Raw genomic sequence first — 11,142 nt, 5'->3', positions numbered from 1 at the left:
GGCTGAGAGTTATTACAACATGTATGGGAATAAGTCATTTATAACAAATAACATTTGTATAACGTTTTTTTAAAGGTAGCCTATTTCTTTATCCCTTTGTTGCCTTTATATACTTGTACCTATGTATTTATCTCGTTTGAACCACTACTGATCATTCTAATTACTATATTGTTAATTGACTTGAAAAAGCAGTAGCCTATTGTAGGCCTATGTAAAAATAAACATTATGGACCTAACACCAAAACAGACAGTTTATGTTTTCTGTGTCATGCAGTGCAATAAACACATTCATAACTATTGCACTATTGCACTATTGCACTATTGCAGCTGCGGTGGTGGCACCGCAGCTGCCTGTCTGTGGTTTACTGAAATACAATCCAGCCAAATGCATGTGAACACTCGATAATTAGTTTTAAATGTGGGCCTTTGTTTGTGAAGACAGCACATCTGGATGTGGAGGCATGTCTACGATGGAAAAGACGCATTGGTATCGCCAACAGAATGATGGATCATTATGGTGTGTAATGATGCAGCTCGTACACAACAAGCATGTGCAGACTGTGGTGTTGCTGTGCTACTACCAATAGGCGGGACTGTGGCTCTGCAGTGAGTGTGATCGCGACACAGCTGGATGCACGAGCAGAAGGCTGGCACGCGGTCCAGCTGCGACCAGATGACTGAGCTCAGCTGCTTTCTGAAGCACCAACACGCACCACATCCATAACTTGTTTCCGAGCGCGCCGGGAGATGACTTGTGAGCACTGGAGGGTTAATGTATCGTAACAATACCCGCAGAGCCCATTCAGAAAACTCCGGAGAGGGATCCGCTTGCATCTCTCTTCTGATGACTTCTTTTTTTGTTTCGATCCTCGGCGCGTCTCTCCTCAGGACTTGGTGTTCCCAATCCGCAGCCAAACAGGCGTTTTGAGTTCGGTTTGGTGCTGGTGATGTAACGCTTCTCATCTCACAACCTATCACTGCCGCCTTCCTCTCACAGAGCATGGGACGCTTCAAACTCTAAAAGGTAAGACATGTGGCTTAACGTGCATAGTGACATTTCTACGCATGGCGGGTTTCAGATGTCACATTATTACTTTACTAAAGAAACCTGCCACAATGAAAGTATTTTTTTTCAAGTCCTTGATCACTTGGCTACATCCGTTTGAATCTGTTATGTTGTTTTGCAACAGTAGAAGAGATTGTGTGAGGTGTTGTCTTCTTGCACCATCAGCCACAGCAATGTCAGGATTTCATGTTGACTCATTAGGGAGTCATGGATGAGTTTTATACTTTGCTACACGTCTGAGCACGAGAGCTTTGAGTACTTTGTTTCAGACATCCCACAGCAGTCAATTAAATCTTGTAGTTGAACTGATTGAAATAACAGGTCAGGAGGAACAGAGTAAAGGAGGATGGAGGAACGCCTATTTCTAAAATTAGACAGAGGGAGAGGCAGGGTCTTCATCCTGCTGTGACTGCGAGAATGATGGTAAACAAAAGTCTGTTTTGAATGCAAAGTTATTGCATTTGCGCGGATGGGAGGATAACTTGTTGAGTTATCCATCAAATGGCAAACTTTCAAGACCCCCGGCAGCTAATAACCATTAACACCTGTGTGCTAATGAGATATCACCCTGAGTGAAGAATAACTTTGTAAGCCACATCCCATCTTGTGAGCCAGCCTAATTTAAACAAGTGAAAGGTCAGACTCCATCCAGCCTCCTGCTCCTGTCTGACAGCAGAGACTCAAGGGGATTTTCTCCACCGCCCTCGAAGCAGCAGGGATTAGGAGGCATCTTTGACTGCCCGAGCGGCTGATTACTTGCTCTGCCATGTCTTCACTTATCCTTCACCCTTGCCTTAGCCTCCACTCATGTTTTGATTTCTGAGCACAGGGATTTGACTTGTAAGCTGAGACATCTGGGAGTCCTGTAGTTTTGTCACATCCTTATAGGAGGCACAAAATGTGACTGATCTGGCTGCCGCTGCATGTTGTTGATTAACCGCTCCTATTTTGAATGTTGGACAACCTTGCTTTGTGAGATCAGCATCTGATTCACAGAATGCAAATGAGGCCGCTACCAATGTGAGCCATCATATATGACAGACTGATCTTTCTCCACAGCACAAATCAATGAAACAATTTGTACAAAGTCCATTTCATCAGACTGGGGCTTATTTGATCAGCGTTTGCCTCAAAATAACCCGTGGCCTATGATGTCACGCAGTGAAGTGGTATTTCAATTGTAAAGATTTGGCACTTTCGAATGTATTAAAAGCGCCTTCAGCGATAAAATCAAATAAGAGATAAAAAAAAAAGAGCCCCATCATCTCCATTTCTCCTTTCTCTCCTCTTCTGCCGCAGTGCTATTACTTCAGGCCTCTGGAGCGGCCACCCTTGATATTTAGCTTTACTTCCAGCCATCGCAACCTGCAGCAGTGTAAAATCATAAAAGCCCAACATAATTGGATACATTGTGCATGGCTGCTGCTTTATGCCAAACGACCAGCAGCAACACATCTGGGAGGAAGGAACAAAATGCAAGCAGACCAGGGGGATGAGGAAGAAGGAAACAAAACACAATCAACACAGGAGAGAAATAAGAAAGAAAGCAGACAGGAGCAGCGGATAGCCAGACACCTGTGCACTCTGCATCTGTCCACTGCCTTCCTTACCTCCCTTTTCATAAGCTCATCCTATCTATTCCATCACAGTCCATGTGCTGCATCCTGATGACCTGTATCAACCTTTTTCTCAAATGTACCTGCATGCAAACCACACACATTGTAATTAAGCTAAAACATGTTTCACATCGAGGGCAAGTTGGCACCGAAAAATGTGCACGTTCTTCTTCAAAGTAGTCGTTGGAAGTGTTTTTTTATACTAATTTTAAACACCAGAAAAGATCATTTAAAGAAACGAGCTGGAATTCAATTGAGTTGGACTCCCACTCATCACTTTATTTGGCAGGACAGCAGAGATTGTAAAACTAAACAATCTAATTGTGAGTGGATGTGACATATCTTAATGCCAACAGGGTCACTTTTGAAGTCCCCCCCCATGGTTCAGTCCATGAAAATAGTCATCTCTACTCTGTGTCTGTCCCTATGGGATCTTTTTGTTCCTCCGTCACCTCTTCAGCTCCCATGAAAGGGCACAGACCCTGTAAAATGTCAGCATGTCATTGCACTCTGCTCCCCTCACCTTTAAAGGCATGGTTAGAATGCAAAAGTCTGCAGCAGAAGAGCAGGAGACACGGGAGGGGAAGGTAGCTGTTGAGGGAAAGTGTTGGAGCTGAAGAGCTATAAATCACGCTGTGGCTGGAATTAAATCAGTCAGACGGGAGCACAGTAGTTCATGGACTGGTGGAGGGTGGATCGAAGCTCACAGGCTGCTGTATTTAAGATAGTGTGGGACTAACTAAAGGTAGTGAATTAGCAGTGATGGATAATGTTTTCGTGTAGTTGGTGGAAGTAGTACTCTTATCTTATACTAAGTTAAATTAAACTCTGTAGGAATACTCTGTTACAAATAAAAGTCCTGCATTGCAAGTGTTACTCAAGTAAAAGTACAAAGGTATTAGTATCGAAATATACTTAAAGTACTGAAAGTAAAAGTACTCACTATGCAGATTGGTACATTTTCAAATAATATATATCATATGTTTTGATTGTAGTTATTTATGTTTGAATGGGTTTATCACAGCTGATAAAGGTGCAGCTAGTTGTAATGACTTTGTATACTGCAGGTAGCTTGTGAATTTACTCCAGGTGGAACTAAAGTCTGATTCAAGTGCTGATTATATTTCATATCAAGTAACTAAAGGTATAAAATACATGTATTGGAGTAAAAGTACACTATTTACCTTTGAATGTTATTTGTGGTATAAAAACAAAGTAGCAAACAAGTCAAATACTCAAGTAAAATATACGTATCTCTTAATTTTACTTAAGTACAGTTTTGGAGTAAATGTACTTAGTAACTTTACACCACTGCTTGTTTCATTCTGTGCTGCATGTGTCAGGTGTGCCTCACTTCCAGAAACAGAAATATTTGTATGATACCTGTGGAATACCTGCTTTTCAAAAAACACATTAATTTCCTTACTTTTGTTTTCGCACAGTTTGCAGTCTGTGATCTCTCACGCTCTTTATTTGAATGTGCAGAACGAATGGTTCATTTCGACGGCAGGAAATTGTGGGGTGTGTGGTTTGCTCAGGGATGCAGGCTGTTTTAGGAAGAATACATCAACAGGAACTAGCCAGGGCTAACGCTGTTTAAAAAAAGCCTGCAGGGGTAATGAGGAGGCTGGCTGGGTGAGACTCCTGGTACACCAAAACAGAATGACTGTTGCATGAAACCACTGTATAGCCTAGTGAGCACAACTCTGACAGGCAGGAGGAAATGAAGCAGATAAACACGGCAAATAACAAATTAGTCTCCAGGTGCATGTGCTGTATATCGTGGGATTGGATTCACTTGCATCACTTGGTGTACCCATCTAGATACAAAGCATTACTAAAAAGACATTTATATAAATACTTCAAGATAACCTGCTGGGTGTAGCTTCATATTCTCTGTACATAAACCGGTGTGATAACCATCCTATTATCTCTGCAAGAATGCAAATAACTCATGCTTTATCCCTCCCAAAAATCAGGCAAATGCATTTTCTTGTAAGCACAATTATTGATTTCTTAACTGTCATTACCTAGAATTTGTTGGCCTGAGAAAAAACCCACAAAACAGGATGTTAAACTGATGTTCCTCACATCAGCGTTGCAGAAAACTGAAATGATTAGACGGTTGGCAGCCTGGATGTACAGAACGAGTAGTTATATTGCGCCTTTACACAATGCTCGATGTGTCCTCAGCCTTCACTCATCACACAGCCAGAGAATGAAAAAGGAAGTTATGTGTGTCAGACAGATAACTGACGGCAAGGAAATCCTCTAATGCAAAGAAGAAAAAAACCTTTGTCCAAGGGAAATGTTACGCTTAGAATAATACCCACTGCAAATAGTTTCAGTAACACGTTTAAAACACACATTTTACACACACATACACCAACACACCCTTCCGGTGTTTGTTATGAAGCAAACTTTCACATCTGGTAAAGGGACAAAAGTTTGAGCAGGAAGTCTCAACACAAAGCAGTGAAAACAATGTGACACAATGATACATTGTTGAGTTTGGGAGGTAGCAGAAGGCAGATATTACAACACCACATGGGGTCCGCAGAAGTGCCCCTCTGCCCACACATTACACTTTTCATTTGAAGGGATTTGAGATATGAGAGTGGGCCAGATGTGGAACAGGATGCCTGGCTTTTTCTTCGAGGACGTAATAAAACATTACACCCGAGCAGCTGTTATGTCCCAGAAACACATTGTGGAATGTGCATATTTTTCTTCTTACTCTTTCAAGATTAGAAAAAGAGTGCAGCTTGAGTCCTTACATTACATTACATTGCATTTAGCTGACGCTTTTATCCAAAGCGACTTACAATAAGTACATTCGACCAGGAAGACACAACCTTGAAGAAAACAGAATCATATAAGTACATCAGGTTTCATAGAGCCAAACATTTCAAGTGCTACTCAACTGGCTTTAGATAAGCCAGTCCTTTATTAGTATATAAGTGCTTTGTTAATAATTCTATCGCTCGAAGTGGAGTCGAAAGAGATGAGTTTTCAGTTTGCGCCGGAAGATGTGCAAGCTATCTGCTGTCCTTCACATTGAATGCATTTTCCAACCCCTCCCTATTTAAACTTTTCCCTCTTCAGCCAACAATCTCTTTCCATTTGACTGGGCTATAGCCAGGTTGAGCAAGCTCTCTTCCTGCCTCCCAGTTTATCTCCCATTCTCCCCCTCTGCCTCTCCGTCCCTAAGGAGCAACTGTAGCTGCTAATCTCAGTTTGCAGCCGGTGTGCCCCCCCCCCCACAGATGTGGCATTCTGCGTGTCCAGGGAAAAGGAAGCGTTTCCCTTCCTGCTCTCAGTACCCTGCAGTCTGTAAATAGAGCCTGTCAGCAGCCGCTCTGTAGGCCCCTATGGAGAACTATATATGTCCCATCATGCAACACCCTTGCTACAACTTCCTGAAACAAACTACGGGGGGTTGAGCAAGAGATACGAGTGGGGTGTGGATAACATGAAGAAGTGCTGTTTGTATATGTTATTGCAATTCTATCCACATGGCCTCACACTGACCGAACACTGAGATAAAGCTTTAAAGTGCAGGTTAATGTCCCGCACTGTTGTCAAAGTAACTCTTAATAAATACGTAGTGAGCATTTTTATTAGCATATTCATTAGAGACATTCAATTTTGATAGATGTTGGAAAAGTAAAGCGTTAAAGTTGCTAGTTAGTGAAGGGATGGAAGATTCATTCTAAGCACCACTCTCACAGATAATTGAACATTTTTAATCTGAAAAATAAGTAACTGCATTTGAAAAAAATGAACCCTTCTGTTAAAGGAGAACATAGGTTTACTGGACATCAAGTCTTCCATTTAGGAAAATGAGCAGCAGCAATACAACTGATGTGAGAAAGAGGCCACAGACCAAATTAATATAACATTTTTATATTATGAAGTGTTTTGAGATATGTTTAAATACCATCAAATGCCAAATGTCCAGTATCCAAAATCACATGTGACATAATGAAATGAATGTTCAGCCAAGTCACTGTTTGAATATTATATTACATGAGATGCAAAAACAAACCATCAATACAAAGTTTAGTTTTTATCATGTGTGTATTTATATAATACATATAAAAACTAAAATAGTTGAATTACAATATGCACATAATCAAGGCAGCATTGTATATCTAACATGGTTTTGCATCGTATGCATGCTTACTGTAGGTATTGCAACTTGTGTGATATTGATATAGTGAGGTTTGATCAAGAATAGCAGCAGCTCTGTAAGGCTCTGAGCTAAATGCTAACGTCTGCATGCTAACATGTTCACAGTGATGATGCTTTAGTGTGTTAGCCTGCTTATCATGTTAACCTTCTTATCTTATTGTGCAGGTTTAGATCATAATTCGAAGTATTAGACACATTTTTTTACCTGAAGGTGTCTCTAACTGAACCTAATGACGATACCATCCAATATAATCATTCTGGAGATAGAACCTTCATCATGTTTATGTGAGGCAGAATGAACAGACTGTGTGTGTGTGTGTTTTCAGTGCATGCCTGATAGCTAATCCCAATAAATTAATGTGTGCACATCCGTTAGCTGGTGACTATTATCCATGACAACATCAATCAATCAATCAATAGTGTTGCACCCAAATGCCAGAAGGCAGGGGATAAAACGAAATCAATGGCAGTTGAGGGACCGTGCATTAGCTCTGGGCGTGGAAATGAGCCCATTATGGAATATCAATAGGGGGATGGATATCATTATCTGTGAGTCTGTCAGTGTCTTATTATCAATCAATGCTTGTGTCAATTTAAGACATGAAAAGGTGTTAATGATTGATGCAGCCACTTTCCCTCTAATGTGTGGGCTTCGTTATAGGAAGGCATTCCTTGCAAAGCCTGATGCGATTTAGACAAGAACATATATTTACTCTCTGTAAAAAAGTACTCAAGAATTGTGGATATACTGTAGCTTAACATTTAACTTAACGATCTCCTATCATGCTATTTTTAGGCATATATTATGGGTCTCAAATATATATAAAAAACATGTCTATGATGTGTTTTGCTCAAAATGTTTAGACATCCCTCATACCTCTCTATTTCAGCCCTTTTAGAGAAGTGCTGATTCTGGGATCTGATCAGGAGATTTCTACCGGCAGATACAGCTAAATGCTAAATCATGTTAAACAACCACATCAAGGATTATTTCTGAAACAGTATGGAGCTCAAATGCTTTTTCTCTTGAGGGTTTACCACAAGGTGAGTTCCTTTTAATTTCCTGATTTTTTTACACATACTCTCTCCAGTACAGGTTAGCTCTGAGTGTTAGCGATGCTTGCTAAAGTAAACAAAGACCATATTACGTCCAAAACACGTCACGCATTGTTTCTGATAGCGACCTTCCTGATAGGGCCGTGGGTGTAAAGCTAGCCCACATTTCCGATATTATGTCATATAGGAGGCAAATCTAGATCAGTTCCGTTGTTGGGTACGGAGGAAAGACGTACACTTTGCGAGTTCCCTGACACACCGGGGGTACATAGTTATGTATAAAAAACATCAAAGCGTGCATGTTGCATGATAGGAGACCTTTAAAAAGTGTATTTGAATGTTTACTTGTAGGTATTGTGTTGACAGGTATTATGGTGAACATCTTCCGTGTTGTTTTATCACTCTAATAAAATCTGGAGGATGTGACATTTTCAGTGCCCACTAAACCAGCAGCACCCTACAGATTCCTCTTGCCCAGGATTGACCAGGCACCTGTCAAGTTCTCTTTATCCCCGCTGCGCCCCAACTCACCTCTAATCTGCCAGATCGATGGCCCTGGGTGGACGTCACCTGGCAACCAAGGATGACACCAAAGTGCTCACATGTGTGTGCGCTATACTGAACAATCAATCTGTCACTCTGCGGCGATAGAAACGCTGTCAGAAATCATGTGGGGAAAATACTTAAAGAATTGCAAGACAGGCAGAAGGGGGGGCTTGTTAAAGATAAATCAGTCTCCTAATCCTCCGTGAAGCACTGAGAGAATGTTCTCCCGTCAGCAGCATGATGAATGGATAGCAGGACGGTGTCATCATCAAGATGGGCACAGTCTGTGTCGCAGTGCCTGACTAGACCCTGTCTAAAGAAGGTACACATTAGGTGCCACTGAATCACCCCTCTCTTTTCACCCCCCGAAACTAGTTTAACATCCTTCTCTGAGGACAAACTGTCTGGAACTGAGAGTAAAAATGCAGAAGCGAAACAGATGCCTACTTTGTCACAAATAAATCCAATTCAGCCCAGATCTAGATGACTCTCATTAAAAACTCTTGTGTGCATTAGACTCTACTTTCCTTCTGATTATATTCATGAGATGCAAGTGTCTGCTCTTTTTCTCCATAAGCCACATATCACAGGTTGCTTTTTGAGGTTTCAGACATACTGCGCTATGGCTGCATTCTGTGGTGACCTTAGCATCCTCACAGGAACTCAAATGTCTATGTATAGCAACAGCACAGCCTTTTGATTGTGAGTCTTGAAACCCTCCATGGTTCTGACCACCTTCTACATAACAGCACAGATTTCCTCCAATATATAGGCTATCACTCTCACTGCATGACTGATGATTGACGCTTTACTTCCATCTCTTTCTATATCTGATCTTTCTTTGGCTTCATCCCTGCAGATATGTGTGTGTAAGTGTGTGTAAGTGTGTGTAAGTGTGAGGCTGAGACAGCTTGTGTAGCCTGTAATTGAGTGTGTCCGCCCACCACGTTGCAGCAGAGACAGCGCAGGGGAATGCTTCATTGTGTCAGGCACAATAGATACGTACACACACTCATCACAGCCCTCTCACACCGTGCCACAGAACCACAACACTGAAGAGCCATTAGCCGAGGCAGCAGCGTGCTATGGTGTGGATTCCGTGGCCTAAATTTGTCACTCGAGCATAACCTCAGTTTGTTGCAACAAACAAAAATATGCGGCTTCTTTTATCTCCTATTTCTTCACAAGAACCTAGCATTACCTGTATATACTATACTATATATTATGTATTTTGAGTTATGTGTTAGGGGCAGTAAGATGTGGTGATCATGGCTCCCTACTTTTCTTTTTTTTCCTGCAACACTTAAAGCCATGTGTATTTGCTTATATACCTTTAAGGCAGGGGTGGGGAACCTCCGGCCTCCGGGCCGTATACGGCCCGCGAGACAATTTGGTACGGCCCTCGAGGTAATTTATAAACACACGCAAAAAAGAAAAAAATGTAAGAAATCTAGACCGCAAACAAATTAAACAAGCGAGTGCCTGTTTTTCCTGGCCACGGTCAGGGTCCTTGAATACAACACGAGCCTAACGTGTCATTACGATTATGTCTCGACTGACAGGGGTGCAGTTCTGACGGAGAGCACCAGAACGCCACTCCAGCACTTCAGATATTGCAGTACCGATAAGGAGCCGTACACAGACGCAGTTTCTGCGTGGCTGTGTTTTAGTTGAAAGCCCGGTGGCGATCTGTTCATCTGTCATACTGATCATACAGTCAATAACTTTGTTGTTATTAGCATCTGGTTAGCTAGCTATGCTAACGAATATAAGAAGCTTTTTCTACAACCAGTGAGGTAAAGGCACATCTTTATATGATCATTATAGTTATAAAAAAATAAGAGAATAAAGTAAACAGGTATAAAATACTATATGACAGTAAAAAAAAGTTGTTATTAATAAAGAAGAATACAGTTTGAAAGGAGTGATTTGTCAAATATTCATAAAGAAAAATAAATCTGCTTCCAGTTCTGTTTCATATGGGTGTTGAGAGATGTATCCATAGATCTCCTAATGTTGCTCTCAAAGTGCACCAGATTGATGCGTTTAACTTCAACATTTAAAAAAAAATCTTCCTGGGGGAGCATGCCCCCCGGACCCCCCATAGAGGAGGTTAGTTCCCCCCCCCACTTAAATCATGTTCACATGGATAGGAAACTAAATACATTTGCACACATCTTGTGTCCATATCTTTCTGTTTTGGTGGTCACGCCACACCGTGTACGTGCATGCATACGCGAGTCATGGTGAGATATCTGGATTAAGAGGTTGCTTTTTCTTTGCACAGAATGAAATGAATGGGCTGTGATTTTAGTTTTTTTAAGCAGAGGTCAATAATTTGTACGGCCCTCTGAGGATATTGTAAAAGTTGAAATGGCCCTTGAGAGGAAAAAGGTTCCCCACCCCTGCTTTAAGGGCTTGCATTGTGTTGTATACTGACAATAAATGAGGGTTTCCTGTTGATTGTGCTTGTGGCTTTCTATCAGTTTTTCTAACGAGCCACATTGAGCTCAAAGCACTCAGAACTATCTACGCACTGTCATATTCTGCTATCAAAATGACCTTATTGTTACATTTACATTGTTGCAACATGTTAACCATGGTTATCTCAGTGTATAAATGTCAATTAGGCTGCAGGCAGTGTGGAAGACAAATATAGTTAAT

The 11,142-nt window shown here is 41.4% G+C and overlaps 1 protein-coding gene across 3 annotated transcripts in view; it reads left to right on the top strand.

The window, feature by feature from the left end:
* The first annotated feature begins 603 nt into the window (after positions 1 to 603).
* The window catches only part of LOC117542718 (RAS guanyl-releasing protein 2-like), a 36,326-nt gene continuing 25,787 nt past the window's right edge, over positions 604 to 11,142 (top strand). For all 3 annotated transcript variants that reach the window (XM_034210542.1, XM_034210541.1, XM_034210540.1), the window contains exon 1: positions 604 to 1,024. The gene's annotated coding sequence lies outside the window, so the exon portion shown is untranslated. The remainder of the gene's footprint in view (positions 1,025 to 11,142) is intronic.

Source organism: Gymnodraco acuticeps, unplaced genomic scaffold (genome assembly GCF_902827175.1).
Source record: "Gymnodraco acuticeps unplaced genomic scaffold, fGymAcu1.1, whole genome shotgun sequence".
Classification (NCBI taxonomy): Eukaryota; Metazoa; Chordata; class Actinopteri; order Perciformes; family Bathydraconidae; genus Gymnodraco; species Gymnodraco acuticeps.
This window is presented reverse-complemented; position numbering and strand designations above follow the sequence as displayed.